Here is a 24,074-nt window from a genome sequence, read left to right on the forward strand (position 1 = left end):
TTTCAGCTGTTTTGGTCCATAAAATGAAAGTCAATGTAGTTTCAAAATCCAAAAATGACATAAATGTAGCATAGAAGTAATCCAAACAATTCCATTTTTTTTATCAAGTTTTCTAAAGTGATATTCAGTCTCAAGTCAAATCATATCACCAAATAGCTCTTGTATACAAAAAGCTCTAATCAATTATTGCAATAATGTCAAACCTCATTGGTAACATGCAAGAACCTTTGATGATTTGACACTTGAACATGTCTCCAGGTAGAGATGATGAATGTTTTCTGTGAATGAAAGATATTTAAACATTAAGTTGTAAATAGCTTTATAATAAGGAAAGAGACAGACATTTTCTACTCCGCTCAAGGTACTTATAAGTTATTTCTTTCTTTCTACTCAAGGTAATGTGGCTCATGCCAACAGTAGAGTGATTGACGGATATGGATATAAAGTAATTGAATGAATGGATCGCTGGGTATCTATAGTTATCTGGAAAAAGACAGACCTTGAGTGAACAGATAAATCCACTTACTGTACAGTAGTAGTCTAATAGAATGAAAAGGAAAGCGAACAATCTGCCAGTAAGAGCTTGCAAGAGACTGTGTTTTTCAGTGTTGAACATGTGACTTACAGTAGTTACAGCACCACTCCAACGGCACAGTCCAGTAAGACTTTGTCACGTCCAATGAGGATTAATATGCACAATGCTTCATCTATACCAACAACACACAGAGAGACAGGGTATAAAGAAACATATGCTTTAATTCAATGGCATTACAAGTAACTTGATGAAACAGGACAGTGAATGTCACTGAATGAAAATGCACGCAATACAAAAATACAAGAAATAACAAGCAATAAAAATAAGAAAACCACAATTAAAAAAGTGAAATGATCAAATACAAAATGATTTCAAAAAATATTTTCAAGGTTCACTGATATGTGAAGTCGTTTACACAATATTAGTTCTGTACCGATTTATCGAAGAAGAAAAAACGGATACAATAAAGAACTCTTTGCATTGAGGCCCAACCTTGATTGGGTGTTAATTTTCAATAATTCAACTATCCAGAATAAGTTACTATTTACATATTACGCCTATAATCAATAGTAGATTTAATAGTAAAGTGAATCTGTGACACTGTTAGCTCACTAGAATGACATGTTTTGGAACTGGGTGCTCTGGGAAGAAGGTTTGAGTCTGGCCTGTGTCATTTCTTATTCACATCTCTTATCTCACTCCCCCTCTTCCTCTCTCGATGCTTTTCTGACTCTCTCCTTTTTTGTATTTGTGTAAGATATAAATTCAAAGGGGAATTCCCTTTAATTTGTGATTTGAAAAAAAGTGTCAAATTAAAATATTTATTGGATCTCTCCCAAGATTATGTCCAGAATCGAAGACCTGCTTTTGCTATTTAATTTCAGGCTCTTCTAAAAAAGAGAGGATTATTTTACATTTTACATATATCCTAACCTTGGCCGCACAATAGCTTATTTATGCCTTTCTATGGCTTAAGAGAGAGGGGTTATATCCTTTTCACAAGATGTAAAATAAGTCTATGATGTCCCCAGAATGTGTGTGCCCATACGGAAATGTAATATATGTACACATATGAAATATACATATATTAAATATATCCACATATATAAAATATATATGCCATATTGCCCGTATAAAACCTCCATTTAGAAAATGGAACAATTGACATATAAAACCAGCTCATATATTTTATGTATGTATAATAGTGTTTTTTATATACATGTCACATATATAATTATCAGTTTTCAAATAGAATTTGTTTTTTTATAAAAGATTCGTAAATGAGATAGAAATTTAAATGAAATGTGGATGTAGACTTGATCTGTAGACTTGAAATAAATAGTTAAATAGTAAATAGTTTGGTATATATAAATTAAACATATCGGTGACATATATGGTCAAAACATACAGTATTATATAAATAATAATCATATACATCATATTAATATAATATAAATTTAATATGGCAAATTTGTATATGTTAAAAACCTATATCAACAGATATGTAGAGATATGTATATATGTGACAGCAATATATTGTCTTATATTTAGCATATATGACGATATAGGGACATATATGCGATATAGGGACATATACCCCACAGATTTTATATAGCATGTTAAAGTTGTCACTTTTTGAGAGTTGAAAACGCACCATTTTTGTCTGTCCCTTTAAATGCAAATGAGCTGCTGCTCCCGGCACAGGGGCGGAGCTTCAAGAGTTCATGTCCTTTTACCTCACACAGACACACACTGAAAATTTCTAAAACTTTCAGCCTTTTATGTTAAACCGGAGTCGGACAATGATGGAGAGACTCAAGAAGAAGTGACAACATGTAGAATGCAATTGGACATTTCTGAATGGTTAGTTGATACATTTAGGCAGCTTATGTGTAGTATCTTCTAGTCATTGATTAGCATATTCTGTCATGATAATCTATAAATGTGTTCAGGGGGCGGGTTTATATACATTTTAGGGTTGGTGATGTCACTAACCCAGGAGGAATGTCATGTAGTCCATACTGCCGTTTGTTGTAGTCCTTAAAAAGTAACTTCTTTAAAAGCAAATATCTTCCTTTGCTTTGAACTTTGAGCTTCGTAACTTTGCAGATGTTGTTTATGCTCAAACAGCAACATTACACACTAACTAAAGTAAGAAAAGTTAAATCATATTCAATACCCCTTTAATAAAAACCTGTACATGTAAGAGATAATGATAGTAATAGCATGTGATAGTTATTGGACACTAATTATACACATGATATCTGATCTGTACTCTAATGACCATTAGAAAATATAATTTTTAATCTTTTCCATCTATAGATGGTGAGTTAGCACTGCTGGAATGTATATGTTGCCAAATTGTTCAAACTAAGCCAAATTTAATTTTTATGGTGGTTAATTTGATTTAAGTGAAATAATGTTCTGCACTCAAACCATTACAGCAACTTTTACTATATGCTTTAATTTATAAGTTAGTATGTTCTGTAACTGCCATAATTGTGCACAAATTATGTGGAAATAGACATTTATAATTATTCACACATTTACTATTAGGATAGATAGAATATCTCATTCCACACGCACGCGCACACGTGCACACGCGCACACACACACGCACACAATGTTCAGTAAAGCAGACTCAAGTTGCTCAGACCAGATGTCACAGGAAGTCATATATGTTTCTATAGAAACTCTTTGAAGTGACACATCTGAGCACACTGAGACTATGATAGACTAGGTAGGGCAAGAGAAAAAACATCAACTCTTTCTGTCCCTCCTCACCTGAAGCTGAGAGGATCTGAACATTCAGTGTGCAGACAACCGAGAAGAAAAACTAGCTACATTTATTCAAGGAGATATTCACTGTATTTTGCATTTTGATAAATCTTTCATTGACCGGCGGACTCCACTATGCTGCGTAAGTCTCTGTCTTGTCTAAAAGCGGCCGTTAATTAAGGCTTGTCTTGACATTTTCTTCCATTTTTATGTAAATGCAGCTGTCAAAACTGAAACAAACATGTAGGGAACACACACCCGCATACGCATGGTTACAACTCTTTTTGCTTGTAGATTTTGTCACCTCCTGCAGACACATGCGTCTTGATGAATTGTCTATTTAAGACCAGTGGCTTGGCGGGTGATATTCTGCAGGGAGTTTTTCAGGCTGTGAAACTGTGAAAGATAGCTTCCCTGAGCCTGGGACGTCATTAAAGTTTCCTCTCTGTCTTCCAGACACCGACACCATTCAAAAGATAATCTGGGAATTATAAATTATTCACGCCCTTCAATTATGTAATATCAGAAAAAAGAAAGGAAGCGGAAAGAAAGCGGATTTTCGTCAGTCTGCAGTATGCGTGATGTTTGACATGGTTGACAGGTAGGATTCACTTCAGCCTTCGAATATTAAAATTCAGCTCTAGGGTCCCCAGGAGGTATAGTTTAACATCAGCTCTATTTTTATGTAAAACCACATTTTTATCAAGTCAGATTCAATTGTATTAGATACATGATTATTAGACTAATAAGATATACCATACATTGGGAAATATAATAAGAAAAAATGCACATATTCTCTCATAAATTCTCTTTAGCTTTTGGTAGTTAAACCTGATGAAATATGAGTTCTGATTAACCACATTCTGGTCCGAGTGGGATATATATTTTTTACTCTTTTTCTGCTTCTAGCATGGCCTGGCTAGAGCCTTTGCAAAATACATGAGCACTATTTTATCCAGGCCATGACTCTCAGATGTGATTCTGCATTCAATTTTATAATCATAATTCTCCAAAAGGCCATAAAGACAGAAAGTTTTCCAGGGTTTCCCAGAAACCTTTATTCAAAGCATTGTTAGAACTATTCAGGTTGCTTTCAGGAAGCTTTGGCAGAAGGGATGTGTACAACATGTATCATAAAATCTGTTAACAAATCTTACAATATCACTGCCCTCGCTTCTTGAGTCTGGTAGATCCATGCATTATTTTGCAGAGATTTACATTTTAAATGGTCCATCTCAATGCTTGGGAGAAAGCTTAATGCTAGGCTTGTCAACTGTTCTCTCTCTCTTCAGCCATGTTTGCTCCAGTTTCTCCCTGTTTTTTCATCAGTCCTTAAAAGGATAGTTTTAAATTGGTCATCATTTACTCATGTACCATGTTTTTCAAAGTATCGTTTTTCATTTAGTACTTTTGAAAACACAGTTATTTTCTAAAATGTGGCCATTTCCTTTTTTCAGCATACTCAAATGTACACCATTGCTAGCTGATACAATAAAATATACTCAAGAGGCTGTTCATGATGAATGGCTGGCTGCCTCGTTCTTCACACTTTATATGCAGCATCTGAAGCTTTTACCATCATCTCATGCATTTTTAATACATTAGTAATGTGCAACATATATATATTTTTGAAGATTATACACATTAAAGTGTCTACATACCCAGTCTTAGTCATTTCCATATTTGTAAACAAATATCCATAAAACACATCAGGTTTGGAAGAACAGACATCAAACAAACCAGTCCCATTACCTTTTCAGCAGCACAATGCCATTTCTGTATACTATAACTTAATATTCATTGCTCCTGTTGAAACAGAATGTCCAAATCAACATCGTCCCAATCATCATCCCTCATCAAAATAACTTTAAAGGGATAGTTCACTCAAAAATGAAAATGCTGTCATCATTTACTCCCCCTCAAGTTGTGTTGAATACAAAAGAAGATATGTTGAAGAATGTTACCAGTAGTAACCAGACAGTTGATTTTAGCCATTGACCTCCATGGTATTTGTTTTTATACCATGGAAGTCAATGGCTAACATCAACTGTCTGGTTACCAATATTCTTCAAAATATCTTCCTTTGTGTTCAACAGAAGAAAGAAACGCATACAGGTTTGGGATAACTTGAAGGTGAGTAAATGATGACAGAATGTTTATTTTTGGGTGAACTATCCCTTTAATTATATGTTTTTATATATCTTCATTAAAATGGTCAAGTCACCATCAAATCAAAATGGACAATTCTTGTTTTTTTATGAAATATTTCAGTATGTATTATAAATGATACTGAAACAATTTTTAATTGTTGTGTCCTCATAATCTTTCATCAAAATAACTTCCCCTCCCTCTTGCAGCCGCATCTTTTCTCTGATGACGTGTTTACTGGTGTGAGGGCGGGGCAACCTGTCACTCACATCATGACATCATGGCAATGGAAAACCACAACCATTCCAATGATCCAATCAATTACTAAAGGACAACAACATTTCTCAGGAATCGCTTACTCACCTTTTGAAGCAGCCATGTGTTATTTTAAAAAGGTTAAATAAATGTTCTAACAATAGGGGCCACAGAATCCTCAATTCTATAAGAAATGTAAAAAAAAAACACCAGATATACAATGATATTACACTTTTGTAATAATGTCTAAATGTAAAGCAATCATGTAATGTCTACATCTACTGCCTGCAAGAAGTGTTAATGAATGACAGAAATGGCCCTGGCACTCCTTTTGATGTATTGTTCAAATCTTTGAAATGATCATTCCGAGGCCTGGCTCAGTCATAAAGGATGGTGACCTCTCTTTCCTCAAGACATTGCAGTGAATTATACCCATAACGAGCACTCTTTCTGATCCACAAGTGATTAAGGGGCTTTTCTTCCCAAGCAGCATTTAACAACCATATGCTGCATCAGTTCCTTCATAAATTCATGTTTGTCTGAAAATTGCTGTAAAACTGTAAATGCATTTCTAGTGATCTATATTCATCTCAATCTGTCTGTTAGAGCAACACGTTCACCTGCTGTCTCTCTATCTCCGAGAGAGCACTAAACAACACACAGAATACAAAGAACAAATTCAAGACCTCTTCGAGCTGCAGACATCTGAGGTTACCTCTTTATTTAAGCTGCATGTGGTGAATGTTATTCTCTAAGCACTTCAGTTCTAGACCAGGGCTTCTATTTAAATCAGATATCTTTAAAGGATAAAGGAGGGAAGCATTCTGTCTGTTTGAAAGATTGATATATCAAGTATTAAAAACAGTGTCAGCTGGACCTATTCAAGATCAAAGAGGAAAACAAAGTAGATTTGTAACATTTCTGAGGAAAATATGTGTGCAAAACCCACCACCACCACAATGCTGAGGTGTTGCTAATGTAAGACCGAAATTCCTGAAAAGACTGAACACAAGAGCTTTCACAAAAACAGATACCATGCAAATTTCGAGAAGAGATCATGAAGCAGGGACACATAAAGCCAATCCTCTCTGCTCACCCAAGAAAGGTGGAGCCGGGTAAAGCTGAAGGGGTGGATAGACGGAGCACAAAGGATGGCTTGTAAATCTGTGGTACAGGCAGGGTGACGACTGACCAAGGTGGAGCCGGAGGGACGAGGGAGCCCGGTGGAGAAAGGACGATGGTATCTGGTGGAGCTGAGGAAGGAAGAAGCATGGTGGAGCCGACAGGTCGACGGACCGAGCTGGAGTGACGGCATCAGTGGCTAGAGGCAGAGCTCGGGATCCACTTGTTTGGGTGAAGCTGGAGACCGTAAGACCCAAGGCTTATCCACACATCGTTGCGTCCGGGAAGGAGATGAGGGGCTGACGGACTGGCTAGATGAGGATGAGGAGGTGGGAGAGGGAGGCTGGGTGGAAACAGCGATGACAACATAGACTCTGGGTGACAATACTGGCTTAATGCTGGGCAGGTCAGCGGCATTGATGAAGGCACAGAAGATGGACGATGGCGATGTTATCTTCTTCCGCTTCACCCACGGTAACAGAAGAACCATCCACCCACAATGCAAAGTTGATGTACTCCTCTAATGTCCAGCAGCTATTCCCCTGGGGCATCAGGAAGCGGATTTCATTGTCCAGCCCGCATCTGAGGCCCACCATGAGGTGATGGCCCACCATCACACCTCTATCGGTGGCAGATGTTAACAAACTCCTCCACATATTCCTCGAGATCGCGGCCGTGTTAATATAACGAAGCGTTCTCGTCCATAGCAGCCTCTCAGAGGGGCAATATTGCTGCAATCTCCATATTTCTTTACAGGTCCGGTATTCTGACACGTTTTGAAGTCCAAAAAGATTCTGAAGATCAAATAGTAATGTATTTATTAAACATCGTAAACTCAGATCAAGGACTAGGAAATGAACAGTGTGTATTACAGTACAATACAGGACAATGAGTGAAACAAACTGAGATACTTAAATACACAATGATAATGAACTAAATGCAGACAGCTGTGCTTGTTAAATGAATCTCCATGACAACAGATTAGTGGTGAGAAACTAACACAGGAAACAGGTAACTGAAGAGAAACAAACTAAAAGTCCATGAAAATGAAACTAAACAGAGCGTAACTACTATTTTTTTTTAAATAGTAATGGTCCAAAAGGTCATGGTCCGTTTCAATCAATGTATGGGTTTAGAGGTTTGGACAAACTCTATGAGCAACTGTAAGCGTGTCTCATCATGCATTGCAAATTGAATTGTGACATGGAAATGCATAGTACTGTTTCATTCTAATTCTGTTTACCAACAATCCACATTCATATTCAGTTGTCCCAGGGAAACAGTTATTAGATCATTAAATAATTCAAAACAATATTATGATTACTGTTGGGACAGTATTATTATTCTCATTAGGGAGCAGCATGTTGCTTGATTTAAGTATGCTACACACACAAACACATCCTGTCGACTGCAATAATGTGGGGCAGGAATATTCGTGCTATACTTTCTCTGTCAACTTTGACAGCTGAACACTTAGCAGTTCGAGCACAATCCCGTTGGCCCTAAGGCAACACAAAAGAGCAATTTATACAATCTCTAACAAAAGGATGAAAAAGTAAAAGTAATAAATAGGACTACTATCTCAGAAGCATTATGATTTGAGAATCCTTTTTGATGGGCTAACGAGCTGTACAATAACAAATGAGAAGTCATTAAACAACCCAACCACCTGAAAGTCTGAGCGCATAACAAGTTTGTTACGTCTGACATGAACTTGTCCAATTCGTTAAGGACCACATCTAAAACACAAACTGAGTCACTCCCTACTTGGGGCTTCAGATTAGTCCCATGTTCAAACGTAGCCATGCAGAAGGATAATGAAGGGTTTTTGTAAATGTCTCTGTCCAACAACTATTTGAAATCGGTCCGCACAAAGAGTAAGCTAATGAGTCATGTTAGAACCTACATGTTTATTAAAAACTTACTGCACCTACTGCACGTTTCCTTTTCAATGTCAGACATGGAATAAAATAGTGCCTTTCCATTATGATGTTCCCTTATTCCGCAGTACCTTAGTACCACACAGGGAGCCATACTTCAAATCAAGTCAAACAATCAAATCACTATTGCTATTGTCATATCAATTTATTTCGGGTAAAATAATGATGGAATCAGATTAAAATTCAATCAGTGATTTTATGCAAACGTTAAATAAACAAGTAGGTAATAACGAGTAATCTAAGCAACACACATAGTAGTTCTGTTCCTTTCTGAATAAACTGTTAGTGAACCAATTGGTTGAGTGAATAATGTCTCCTACAACCATTCCTTGAATGTATCAGTGTGTTTGAATGAATCAGTTGAGTGAATGATTCATTGACTCACTCACTCATTAAGACATAAATATTGAACTATGTAACTCCTTAACCCTCTGGTGCTCTTTGGTCATATTTGACTGAAAAAATGTACTTTTGTTTGGTTTAGAATTGTTTTTACTTTATCAGAATGGTACAGAACCAGGTAAGGGTTTTGGCACTTGTGAAAAAAAAGAAGAATTATGGACATGATTGGAAAAGATTACATTTTAAAGATTAAAAATTGTCACTCTTTAATCCTCCCCGTCAAAAATGACCGCATTGGAAATGAATGGTAGACTAATTTCATCTAGTGGAAATTTTTGGTACTGCGGCCAAACAAGATATTACTGAAAGCTAATTTTTTGGAGATATCAAGCTCAAATTGAAAACTTGTTTATAATTATGGCTATGATTTTCTTGTAGTAGTATCATTTTGCATAACAATAAACTTAAAAAAAAGAGAAATATTCAAGATTTGCGACAGTTTAAGTTGGAAATTACATTTTCAAGTCTGCTCAAAAAGTGAATAAATGGATTATAACTACAGCATAAATGGAATTTAGTACCATAAAAACCCCTAAACATATAAAACAAAAAAAAACATTATCAAACTAAACATTCATACAGTCCATTCATTTCATTGAAAAAAATAATAATACATTTTGTAATTTTTGACCGCTGCGCGAAGAGCACCAGACGGTTAAACAGACACAAGTAATCTTTACATCTCTATTTTCTCCTTGCATCTGGTTTTCAGCCGGTGATATTAAAGATGTCCTCATCTGGTTTCAGTGGCACCCAAGAGGTCTTGATGCTGTCAGATCGGTTCTGCCTGTCTTTGTAGTGAGTGCAAAAAAATGAAGTGCACAAAGCAACAGAGGGAATGGTAAAGTAACATTGTAAGTCTCTCTGGAAAATTTAATTATGAGCAATTAAATGAATAATGAATTCTGTTCGTAGCGTTGTTATTGGTTCTGAGAGAGGGTGACACAGTGAGGAGAGCTCATTGCTGAAATACTTTCATCACTCTTTCTCTGAGTCTCTGCTGTCATGATCCATTGTCACATCTTTCATCAGTTTTTTTATTACTCCGGCTTCTGTTTTTCACTCTCTGGCCTAAGGAACTCTTATTATCTCTTTATTTTAAAAAGCCAGATATGGCATTCCATCAACAGTCTGTTTGGGTAAATGGCTGTTCTGACAGACAGGTTGTTCATTCAATCTAATGTAATTTGGTTTGTTTCAGTGTTTGTTCCCGAGGGTTGGTGCATGCATTTTTAGCCTCCCTTTTCTTTTACACCCTGTAAAAATACTTCTGATGTTCTTGGGACTGTGTGCGATCTTGAAGTGTCAATGAGTGTTGTCAAGACATCATGCATCCCCAAAGTGAGTAGTCACATGACGTTTCCAAAATAGTATCCTAGTATAATTTCAAGTACCGTGAATTCCTGAATTTGGCTCCATGGTATCAAAAAGCGTCTTTCTCCATTCTGTGCATTCTCACATGTAACCAGTGGCCAATTTTGTTTTGGAGAACACTTTAAAAATATGGAATAGAGTTCTTTAAAAAATAAATAATAATTATTATTATTATTCTGAATACTTGCCAATTAAAGTGGCACATGCTAAAAATATTAAAAATAAATATTTAAACTAAATATACATATCCAGATTTTATTATTTTGTCAAATTTTTTTCATTCAATACCATGTTCTTTCAAAAATATTTAGCAATCCCAAACTTTTGAAAGGTAGTGTACTAAATATAAATTTCTTCCCTCTCTTACTTTTTGGCACCAACCTTTTGTAGTTACACTAATGTCTTCCTGCACAACAAGGCTTCTTTCAAGGAAAGGTCTTTTCAACAAAATTGTAACTCATTTGAAGCATTTCCAGCGAGACTTCCTTACTTTTTAGCGTGTCTACTCTTCCTTCTGCTCATCTCCTCTCCCGTCGCTCTGTGTGAACACTCTGTTTACTCCAAGGAACTAACAGCTTTAGAGATGACCTCTGTTTTCAGTGTCCAGGTGAGGTGGAAAGAACCCCCAGCATGAGATGAATACAAACATCCTCAGCTCTGGATCTATTATAAAGTATAGTGTTTGTATTTTCTTTCAGTTTTCCTCTGAACTCCTCATTGTGAAAGTGAATGATTTTCAAAATGATTCATAGCTCAGTTTGTAATTGGTTGGGCTCAAAATGGCATGATGTGTCATCAAATTAATGATACCCTTTGGTTATAATTATAAGTTATAATTATGTTGGATGTAATTACTTTAAATGGCAAACTAGGGTTATTCTGAGAGTAGAACCGTGGCAACATGTAAACCATTAAAATTATCAATGCTGGTTATTTTTGAAGTCCTTTGAGAAAAACATATTTTCTCAGTTAAATTAGTAAATCATAGAGTCTGATCTTCAATATCATAGTACTTGGAGTTTATATCTTGAGGTGCATTGACATAGACACTTATGAACTTGATCTCAGCAGCTCTGTTTTCATGTTTCATTTAACAACTGAGAGCTAGTTTGTTTAATTGTTTATTAGATTAACCTCGTTCAACTGCCAAGGATTCATTCGGCATGTTTCCACTTCAAACAGATTCATCTAGAACCACCAGCAAGAGCACAACCAAATTTAATGCAAAGAACACAGAGATTTCATTTGATCATTGATCCCAAATGAATCAAACAGCTTTGTTAGTCATCTGTTTGATCTCTTTGAATCAAATCATTCTGTTTTCTCCTGGGGATCTGGACATGAGCCTGGCTGTGGAAGAAACGGCCCTCCTGCTGGAATTCATTTTGAGAAAACATTGACGAGGACAGGGAGATAGAAAGATGCCGTTACTTGAGTCCTGCAGGACCCTTGGGTCAGGGAGAGGTAGTATCTGTGAATTCTGTGTCCTGACTAAATATTGTTCTGTGCCTGTTTCTTTCTGTAAAGTTAAGACATGGATGTGGCATCATGAATCCACATACAACCTGCTCGTCAACATAGCAAAATGTAATATTTCTCAGTATTTCTGTCGTCAAAGTTCTTGTCTATTCCTTTCTCTCTTAATGTTTATCTTATGTCTATTATTTCTATTCACTATTATGTTCTAATATTTGATCTAATTTCTTATGGCTTATTTCTCTTTTTCAGCTTAATTACAGGATGTTCTTAAATGGCTACATTTAGTGTAAGTTTCAGAAATGCTATTGGCCTGATTTTGATTAATTTGTAGAAGAGCTGTTGATTTAAAGTGTAATTCCTTGTTTTTAATTTTTATTTTGTGTATTTGTCCATGAAAATTTATTTTTATCAGAATTTTCAAGTCTTTTCACATTAAACCGTTCAAAAGTTTGGGGTCGGTAATATTTTCAAATATTTTTGAAAAAGTCTACATGCTAAACTCAAGGCTGCATTTGTTTGATCAAAACAAAACAAACAGTACAACTGTTTATTCCTGTGATAGCAAAGCTGAATTTTCAGCATCATTAGTCCAGTCTATGCTGATTTGCTGCGCTATTGTCACGAACGCCAGTGAAGAATCCTCTGTCGGCCACCGGAGGTCTCACTCTCCTGAATATTAGCGTTGGCTTTGAACTACATTTCCCAAGAAGCCACAGACTGTGACTGATTACTGCACACCTGATCTTCATCACCAGACTATTTAAACCCTGCCTGTTCATGCACAATTTGCGAAGTCTTGTTTGCCCCGGCTGCATTTCTGAGCATTATCTGGTTATTGTGTCTTCTGCCTGTGTTTGGACTCTGCCTTGGTTTACTGTTTACGACTCTTCTCTTCTCTGCCTGCCCCTGATCTCTGTTTCACTTGGACTCTCACTTCTCCTGTTAACTGCCTGCCTTGAACTTTTGCCAGCTTTGACCACGTTTGTTGTTCTGTCTCTGATATTGTTGTTCGGCCTGGTATTTTGACCCACGCCTGTTTGTACACTGAGCTTGCACCTCTTGTAATAAAGCTGCACATGGATCCTACTCTGAGTCTGAGTCACAGAAGACTTCGCCACCTACAGATCCAGCAGTTCTCAGCGAACTTTCTGCCCAAGCGACTCAACTGGCGATTCACCATCAACAACTAAGTCGACTCACCACAATGACTGAGGAGCTGGTGAAAGCCGTACAAAGTCTCCATCAACCCGCTCCAATGCCTCAGCCAAGTCAGGTACCAATTGAAATACCCCACAGTGCACAGTCTGCTAATCCTCGTTTAGCCTTTCCAGAGAAGTTTGATGGCGCCCCAAACAAATGTAAAGGCTTCCTTATGCAGTGTTCTATCTTCCTGGCTCAACCCTCGTTCTACTCTACAGATAACAGTAAGATCTCGTTAGTGTGTTCTTTGCTCACAGGAAAAGCACCGGAGTGGGCAACAGCGGTCTGGGACAACCAGGGACTAGAGCGCACCAGTTACACAAATTTTATTCAACATTTAAGAGAAGTGTTTGAACATGCTGAAGAATCCTGTGGAACAACTACTTGCACTTCGTCAGGGAAGAGTTACTGCAGCTGAAATTTGCTCTGACATTTTGCACTCTCGCTGCACAAACTACGTGGGTGGAGGACACATTAAAACTGCTGTTCCGCCAAGGATTAAATTCTGATTTGCAGACAGAACTTGCATGTCGTGATGAAGATAGAACCCTAGATCAATTCATTGACCTTGCCATTCGCATTGAACACCTTATTTGCTCTCGGAGACCTAACCGACCTACATGGTCTTTCAGCCAAATTAATCAACCTAGTGACAACTATGAACCCATGCAAATCGGGAGAACTCATCTTTCCACAGAGGAATGTGAACGCCGCATCAGAAACCACCTTTGCCTATACTGTGGCCAAGCAGGACATCTGAGAGCTGACTGCCCGACTCGACCCTCTCATACACACAACCGCAGGGTGAGTTTGCTGATTTCTGCCATACAAACCAATAATTGTGTTGAGTTACCAGTTAAAATAACCTGTCAGTCTGAAACGATCACCACTCAGGCTTTACTAGACTCTGGGGCTGCAGGCAATTTTATTGACGAAGGTTTAGCTCGACAGTATAAGATACCACTAATCCCTTGTGACTCTCCTTTGGCAGTGGCCGCACTAGACGGGCGTCCCCTGGGGACTGGCCATGTACTGTACACCGCCACTGACCTGACTCTACAAGTTGGAGCCCTACACACTGAAACAACACGTCTCTTCGTCATCCACTCTCCACACAACCCAATCATCCTTGGTTTACCCTGGTGCAGGACCACAATCCACAAATTTTCTGGCGTGAAAAACAAATCATACTGTGGGATCCCACCTGCTACTCCAAATGCCTGATGCCAATCACTCTGATACCGGTAAAAACTACTACCACGAGCTCAACACAACACCACATGTACCTCCTGAGTATGCTGACTTGATGGAGGTGTTCAGTAAAACCAAAGCCTCAATTCCCACCACATCGACCCAGTGACTGTGCCATCGAACTTAGTATAAAATTTGATGTTTTGAAATTTGTTTTGATGTTTTGAAATTTGATGTAAAATGGTGTTGCCTGATACAACACCTCCTAGAGGTAGAATCTTTCCACTATCTGAACCTGAGGCTAACGCAATGAAATCATACATTGAAGAAGAACTGGCTAAGGGTTTCATTCGTCCATCCACTTCACCAGCAGCAGCGGGATTCTTCTTCGTGGGAAAGAAGGATGGGGGTCTTCGTCCTTGCATTGATTATCGTGGCCTAAATGATATAACGGTCAAATTCAGATATCCATTGCCTCTGGTTCCTGCAGCCTTGGAACAACTAAGACACAGGTGTCAAACTCAGTTCCTGGAGGGCCACAGCCCTACAGAGTTTAGTCCCAACCCTGCTTCAACACACACACACACCTGCAATTTTCAAATTAGCATGAAGGACTTGATTAGCTGATCAGGTGTTCTAAAAACAAATTAGGGTTGAAGCTAAACTCTGCAGGGCTCTGGCCCTCCAGGAACTGAGTTCGACACCCCTGAACTAAGAACTGCCAAATTTTATACTAAGCTCGATCTACATTCCGCCTACAGCCTCATACGCATTCGAGAAGGGGATGAATGGAAAACTGCATTCTCAACCAGTAGCGGGCACTACGAATACCTCGTTATGCCATTCGGTCTGTCCAATAGTCCATCGGTGTTCCAATCTTTTTAATCAATGACATATTCAGAGACATGCTAAACCAGTGCCTAATCGTATATATTGATGATATCTTGATCTACTCAGACACCATGGAGGAACACATCAAGCAGGTCCGGGCAGTTTTGCAACATCTCATCAACCACCAACTGTATGCCAAGGCGGAAAAGTGTGAGTTCCATCAATCCTCAATTTCCTTCCTTGTTTACATCATCAGTCCCGAAGGAGTGTCTATGGACGAGGGGAAGGTACGAGCAGTTTTAAATTGGCCTCAACCTACTACAAACTACAAAGATTCTTGGGATTTGCCAATTTCTACAGAAGATTTATCAGAAATTTCAGCTCTGTCGCCGCTCCGCTCACTGCTATGGTAAAAGGGGGGAATCACCAAGCTTTTCTGGGCTACCGACACCATTCAAGCCTTCAATGAACTAAAGAGTCGGTTTACCTCTGCTCCCATTCTGCATCATCCTGACCCCAACATTCCTTTTGTGGTGGAAGTTGACGCATCCAACACTGGCATTGGAGCCATACTCTCTCAACGCCAAGGTAATCCACCCAAAATCTTCCCATGTGCCTATTACTCTAGAAAACTCTCCTCCGCTGAACAGAATTATGATGTGGGCAATCGTGAACTATTAGCTATGAAAGCAGCATTTGAAGAATGGCGTCACTGGCTAGAGGGGGCTAGACATTCTCTTCTGGTATTAACAGATCATCGCAACCTGGAATACCTACGCTCAGCCAAAAGACTAAACCCCAGACAAGCCAGATGGGCCCTGTTCTCCACTCGATTTAACTTTTCAATAACTTAACATCCAGGATCAAAGGACATCAAAGCTGACTCATTATCCCGCCAATATGACTCCAATCCTCAAAATCCCTCTCCTGACCCCATCATCTCACCCTCTCTAATTATAGCTCCAGTCCAGTGGGACATCATGTCCGAAATCACTCAGGCTCACGCACAGAACCCACCACCTCCGGAATGCCTTCTCAACCAAACCTTTGTTCCCCTAGGACTACGAGAAAAGGTAATCCACTGGGTGCACTCCTCCACAAGCTCTGGCCACCCAGGCATCACTACCACAGTTAGACTATTAAGAAACCGGTTCTAGTGGGAGACCTTACAGACAGACATCAGCACGTTCGTGAACTCTTGTCACTCCTGCGCTGCAGCAAAGACCCCCAGACAACTACCAGCAGGACTACTACAACCCCTACCCATTCCTCAACGACCATGGTTCCACATCGCTATTGACTTCGTCACCGATCTACCAGTCTCTTAAGGTAACACCACCATACTAACTGTCATTGATCGTGTAACCCTGTTAAAATATATTCATTAGTATAAGATATATAAGTTTGAATAAATAATTTCATAAGTTTAATAAATATAATTTAAGGTTAAAAAGTTAAGATTCATTGACCAGCAATGAAGTTATAATTTTGCTCAATGAGAGAAATGTATATTGGGTAATGTTCATGTTTTACTGAATTCAGCATTTAAAAGGTTAAATATTTGGTATTTGGTTAATAATAATTGTGAAGATGCGTTAATGATGCCTGTAAGAATAGGAAGAAAGAGTTACAGAAATGTTTTGTGAATTTATTTTATTTCTGAAAGTTTTGTAATGAGCCAATCACAATTGAGGTCAGAGGACGAGGAAAAAAAGAGGATAGAGAGACGCGAGTGTTTTTGACTGTGAAGAGAAACATGGTTAATGTTAATGTAGCTAATGCACCAGTTTTAGTGAAAGTGTTCAACAAGGACTCTTATATGAAACTTTAATGGTGATAATTCTGTCTGTGTGAGTGGCATACTCTACACTCGAAGACTGAAATAAGCTTAAGTTAGCCGCTGATGTAGTGTTTTGCATGGACTTTGCTAACAAGCTAGCGGCCAGCGACCTCGAGTAGTTAAGCCTGTGTGGAACTGTGAGATTGGCGATGATCAAAGACCCTGACGGAGCCGGATAGCGTTACCGAGTGATGGACTTTGCCCGCATCGTTGACCATGTGACTTCTCTTCAACCATCTTCTCTTCAACTTTTTTCGTCCAGTTTCCTGTTGCTGACGCCTTTGATCCTGTCTGTGTGAGGTTGCATCTACATTGAGTATAAGGTATCATTTTTGTTTGGCCAGTGTGGTGAAGCAGCCATTTGGTTTAAGGCTACAACGTACCCGAGCTACATTCAGGCCTGCGTCATTTGAACATTTGAAGGGTATTTCAAATTTAAACTAGAGTTTTGCCGGCTATTTTATTTTCTTGGGCCCTATAGTTTGAATGTGAATTTTAATGCTTTTGTGATCTGAAAAGTGAGTTTGTCAATACCTATTTATTTTCTGACACACTTTTTCGAACTAAATCTGTAAAAAAAAAAATTATAAAACAGATGTGGTTACTGACTCTTTTGATATTTTAAGTTGATTAAGAAACAAGAGATTTTTTTTTTGGTTAAATGTGAATGTGTTTATAGGATAAAAGTACTTTAAAGATTTCATTTCCTGTTAAAGTGTAAATAGTACTTCTTAAATAGTGATTTAGAGGGAAAGAGTATTTCATACAATGAGTTAGGAATTACACACACATACGTTAAACACTGATACGTTTATTAGTGAAAACTCACATATTTGATTGAATAGATAAAGAACACAGGATAGCAACCTCTCATTATAGTAAAACACGCTAGAGAGGCGCTAAAATCGTTTCTCCAAAGCATGTCGACTAATACCACTGTCTAAGCTCCCATCAGCCTTCGAAACCGCAGAACACCTCTTCCACTTTGTATTTCGCTATTATGGTCTTCCAGAAGACATTGTCTCCGACAGGGGTTCCCAGTTCACATCAAGGTTTTGGACAGCCTTCTTTCGATTACTTAATGTCAATATAAGTCTCACGTCAGGTTACCACACCCAAACGACTAAACCAAGAGCTCACCAAATTCCTCAGAATGTATTGTCAGCAGAATCAATCCGACTGGAGCCGCTTTCTTCCCTGGGCAGAATATGCACAGAACTCAATTCTCAAACCCTCCACAAAATGAACACCTTTTCAGTGCGTTCTGGGGTTCCAACCCCCACTTTTCCCATGGTCCGGAGAGCCGTCTGAAGTACCTGCTGTGAACGACTGGTTTCAACGAAGTGAGGCGGTTTGGAACCAAGCGCATGTCCACCTACAACGTGCCATAAACAGGGGTAAAGAGCAAGCTGACCGCCATCGTCGTCCCAGTCCCAACTACACTCCTGGACAGTGGGTGTGGCTTTCAATCCGAGACCTCCGTCTTCGCTTACCCTGCAAAAAACTCAGTCCCAGGTATGTGGGTCCTTTCAAAATTGTGAGACAAATCAATCCTGTGTCATACTGCCTTGAATTACCAGCCACTTATCGTATTTCTCCTACGTTCCATGTCTCTCTGCTGAAACCTGCCGGTGGTCCGAGGGTGGAGGAAGGCGGTGACTGCCCCTGATCTCTGTTTCACTTGGACTCTCTCTTCTGCTGTTAACTGCCTGCCTTGAACTTTTGCCAGCTTTGACCACGTTTGTTGTTCTGTCTCTGATAGTTGTTCGCCCTGGTATTTTGACCCACGCCTGTTTGTACACTGAGCTTGCACCTCTTGTAATAAAGCTGCACATGGATCCTACTCTGAGTCATAGCTATAAACATTTCTTATTATTCTCAATGTTTAAAACCGTTGTACTGCTTAATATTTTTGTGGAAACTGTATACATGTTTGAATTAAAAAAACAAAATGTTTATTTGAAATGGATACATGACCCAGGTCTGATTCAATCTCTCATTAGCACCGGGCTGAATATGTGATCGGAGAATATACAGGAAAATATACAGTATTGTCTGCTTGGTCCTGTTTTACTATAAAACCGGTAGCAGTGTTCAAGGCCATCTCTTTGTCCAGTCCCGGTATGAAGTCATACAATTTTACTACCAATGTGTGAGTGCATGTGTGTTCGAGTTGGATTATCTTGACATATGTTACAGTCAGAGCTGAGTGCACTCTTCTTTTCTATCTTCCTTCCTCGACAGTCTGCAGTGAACTGGAAAAATGAAATATTTACACTGCTATTCCAACAGGTTAGTTAACTCTGAAACATTAATGTCTCCTTAACGTGGGGCCTGGGAGAAGACGGAGGACAGAAAGATGGAGGGGAAACAGGGCATAGGGTCATATAAACTATTTAACTCATCTCTATTGCTGCCCTTTGCAGGTTACCCCCCACCAACCTAACCTCAAACAGCATTAATCTCTCTGCTCTGCTGTCCTTCAATACCCACCAGGTCCGGATCGGTTGCGGAACGGCTGCGGCCATGACTGACAGCTGAAGTCACGAGGACCCACGAGATTCACGTATGATCGCGCAATATAGACATCAGACCATAATGAGTCAATGGGTTATAGGAAATGTAGTTCATGGTGGGTATCATGGGCACTCCTGCTGGTGGATGTACATAGCCTATGTGTAACTAATATAAATCAAATGAAGAGCAGGAGTGGAATGAGTGTGCGAATTACACAATCATTTTTGGCTTTGAAAATTTTTGATTTTTTAAATATTTTAAAATATGTCCCAAAGGGTATTTTTATTAAAAAGAGCAGATTGTTTCTGGCTTTTTACCATGTCTTCACCGTTTTATTATTGCGGTGAATTATTTATTATTTTTATTAATATATTTAAGATTTTATTGTTTTACCCTTGACCCAAAACCAGACTTTTCATTTTAAAATATAAAAATCCTTTATAAAAAACATTAAATTATTACATGTAACCATTTTCTACCACCTTTATTTACACCACATCATTTGAGATCAGGTGGAAATAATATATTTGTGATATATGAAGTAATATTGACTTGACAGGACACACATTTGTTTTTAACTTCTCCCTGACGCACACATTTGTTTTTTTATCTTGCACCATCTTGTGGCAGTTTGGTGTTACAACAAAGAAATTGATGACTGTAATATATTTTCTTGGTGGTTGATCTATTCTAGATCATGTGACTCTTGGGTTAGAGGTTAACGAGGAAATTACCGCAGTGTTCCAGATTCTTTCCATGCGGTTGGCCAACAAGTCACATCTCTCTGTTTCTTTTAAGTTTTTGTGCCTCGGAAAGGCCTTGCCTGTAAGTTTGTTACCTTTTTTCAGTGTTTGCATGAATGTATGTTTATATATATATATTTGAAATTGATTAGTTTGAGTTTAAAAATGAACTATTTTCAGTAGTGATGGCAATTTGTTAACAATAACACTAAGCAGAGCTGATTGTAGCCATTTGGTATATGTGCTCAGAGAATATTTGTAAAAAACAGAAATTCATTTGTGTTTATTTTGAGAACATTTTGTAACAAAACATTTGTTATCTTTGTATATTTCAGTTTTACAAAAAAAGAGAAAGAAGAGGAAAGACTATTACAGTAAAACTTTCAATTTTACTACTGCGTCTGCCCCTTTTCTGACTCATGTTAGCTATCTGTCAGTGTTGTGTAGATGGAACACGCATCTGGGACAGAATAGTAAAAAGGTAACCGCACAGTGGGCACTAAAGTTCAAGGAAAGCAAGCTCTAACTCCTTCATTCCCCGTTCATCATCACGCTCTGTACTCCTAGACGGTATTAGCAATTCATGATGGCGGAGAAAGCTACGGAGGTTGAGGATGCTACAGACCAAAGTCAAGCATTAGAAACAAGATCTATAGCCTCTGCTCCGACTAATAGATCTAGAAGCTCATCGGCTAGCATAGCTGCTGCCAGGGCTCGCGCTAAACTGGAAGCTGCACGGGCCAGGACTGAATTCCTTAAAAAAAGAATCTGAAATCTTGATTGAAAAGGCTCAACTTAAAGTTACAGAAGCACGCATGGAAGCGTCTCTGTCAGCTATAAAGCATGAAAGTGAGGTGGCAGCAGCCATCGCTGAAGCGAAGGTTTTGGAGGCAGCAGGAGATAATGAGCTCGGAGAAAGGATTTCTGATGTGAGAGAAGCTTCTGATCGCACTTGTGATTATGTCATGAATCAGTCTCAACTAAGGTTATTGTCTCCTGCTGGAGATGAACCATGTCAACCACCTTTAAAGCCCATTGTTCATGTGTTGAAGCCCGAGACACCCCCAAGGCATCATCGCTTAGCAGCTTGGGATGTCAGTGATTCCAACAATAAACCTGATACTGAGAGTATAACACAGCATCCTCAGAAGTCAGTGCAAACAACTTGTCATGAATACCAAGTTCCACCGTTCACTTCTTCTCCATATAAGACAACACCACAACCATCGTTCAATAAAGACACTAATGTGAGTGAGGTCGCCAGGTACTTAGCACGCCAAGAGCTTGTCCGGTCTCTTTAAGTTTGACGATCGTCCTGAGAATTATTGGGCGTGGAAGTCATCTTTTGTCAACGCAATTGAAGGTTTGCACCTGTCAGCTGCTGAGCAGTTAGACCTTGCGAAATGGTTGGGAGAACAGTCTTCACATCATGTGCGAAGGATCAGCACTGTACACCCAGGTATTCCAAACAAAGGCTTGGGAGCACTTGAAAGATTGCTATGGCTCTCCAGAGATTATTGAGAAATCCCTCTTTGACAGGATTGATAGCTTTCCAAATATCAGCAACAAAGACGTGAAAAAGCTTAAAGAACTTGGAGATCTTCTACAGGAAGTGGAGTCTGCGAAATATGAAGGCTACCTACCCGGACTTGCTTATCTTGACACCGCTCATGGTGTTGCTCCCATCGTGGATAAGTTACCTTACAGTCTTCAGGAGAGGTGGATGGCTCAAGGTTCTCAGTATAAAACAGCATATCAAGTCACCTTTCCTCCATTCTCATTCTTCTGTGATTTCATCTGCAGAGAGGCTTGAACACACAACGATCCAAGTTTTGCTCTGTCTTCGGGAATCCAGAGTGTGTTGAAACCAGAGCAGCCTTTCAAGAGACAAATGAAAAGCCCAGTCTACACACACAAGACGGAAGTGTCATCAGGGACTGCGAGTCAGACACGCAGCTCAAATTATGAGTTGGATGATGTGGATAAAACCTGCCCGATTCATATGAAGCCTCACCCTCTCAATCGTTGCAGAGGTTTTAGGATCAAACCTTTGGATGAGCGCAAGACTTTTCCTAAAGGAGAAAGGTCTTTGCTACAAGTGCTGTGCAACAACCACTCATCTGGCCAGGGACTGTAAGGCAGCTATTAAATGTAAGGAATGTGGCAGTGATGCTCATATCGCAGCACTTCATTCAGGACTGCCGCCTTCAAACTTGTTCGATCATGGCGGGGAGGGAGAGATTGATATGCCTCAACCTGCTATTACTTCCAAGTGTACAGAAGTCTGTGGTTATGGCAAATGTTCACGGTCTTGCTCTAAGATTTGCCTAGCTAAGGTTTATCCAGAAGGCCACCCAGAAGGAGCAATCAAGCTTTATGTGATCCTGGATGACCAGATCAATAGATCACTCGCTAGAACCAAGTTCTTCAACTTGGTGCATGTCAAAGAACTCAACATATACTCTACGTACCTGTGCAGGTGTGACAGAGACCGCTGGAAGAAGAGCTACAGGTTTCATTATAGAGTCCTTAGAGTGAGTGACGAAGGTGAAATTGCCAACATTGATCGAATGCAACAATATGCCTGACGACAGGGCTGAGATACCAACACCTGACGCAGCACGTTGGCACACTCACCTAAAGCCCATCGCTCATTGCATTTCTCCTTTGGATCCAGAAGCCCAAATTCTTCTTCTTTTGGTTCGTGACATCCTTCAGGTTCATAAAGTACGGGAGCAACGTAATGGACCTAATAACGCACCCTACGTGCAAAGACTAGACCTAGAATGGGTCGTAGTGGGAGACGTCTGCTTAGGATCCTTGCACAGGTCTACAGCACTTTGTGCTTACCGCACCCATGTACTCGATAATGGACGCCCTTCTCTACTTCCTCCATGTCCCAACAAACTCCGCGTCAGGGAGAAGTTAGACATCAAGCCTCTGCCTGAGATATCTCTGGTGCACGGCACCTTCATCTTTGATGACTATGCCATAGGGGACACCATCTTCCAGAGGACAAAGGATGATAATAAAATTGGATTGTCTATTAAAGACAGGCGCTTTTTGGACATAATGGGTAAAGAGATGTTCATGGACGAGAGCAATAGTTGGGTCGCACCACTCCCATTCAGAATACCTCGCCAACGACTCCCTAATAATAGAGAACAGGTATTAACATGTCTAACCTCTCTTTTGCGCACATTGGAAAAGAAGCCTGAGAGGAAGTCTCATTTTGTTACCTTCATGCAGAACATCTTTGATCGCGATCATGCCGAAGTAGCCCCTCCTCTTTGAGAAGGCCAGGAATGTTGGTATTTACATACCTTTGGGGTGTACCACCCACAGAAGCCCAGTCAGATCAGAGTTGTCTTCGACTCAGCGCACAAAAACAGGGCATCTCCTTGAACGATGTTCTTCTATCTGGTCCTGCATTAAATAATAGCCTCTTGGGAGTCTTACTGCGTTTTAGAAGGGAGCTGGTAGCTGTAACTGCAGACATCGAACAGATGTTTCACAGCTTCATTGTGAAAGAGGAAGATAGAGACTTCCTTCGTTTCCTCTGGTTCAAAGATAATGACACCAGCAAAGAGATCATTGAATACCGCATGAGGGTGCACGTTTTCGGTAATAGTCCATCTCCTGCTGTAGCTATTTATGGTCTCCGACGAGCAGGAGTATGGTTCAGACGCCAAACACTTTGTAGAAAGAGAATTCTACGT

Source organism: Phoxinus phoxinus (assembly GCF_949152265.1).
Source record: "Phoxinus phoxinus genome assembly, chromosome: 1".
NCBI classification, from domain to species: Eukaryota; Metazoa; Chordata; class Actinopteri; order Cypriniformes; family Leuciscidae; genus Phoxinus; species Phoxinus phoxinus.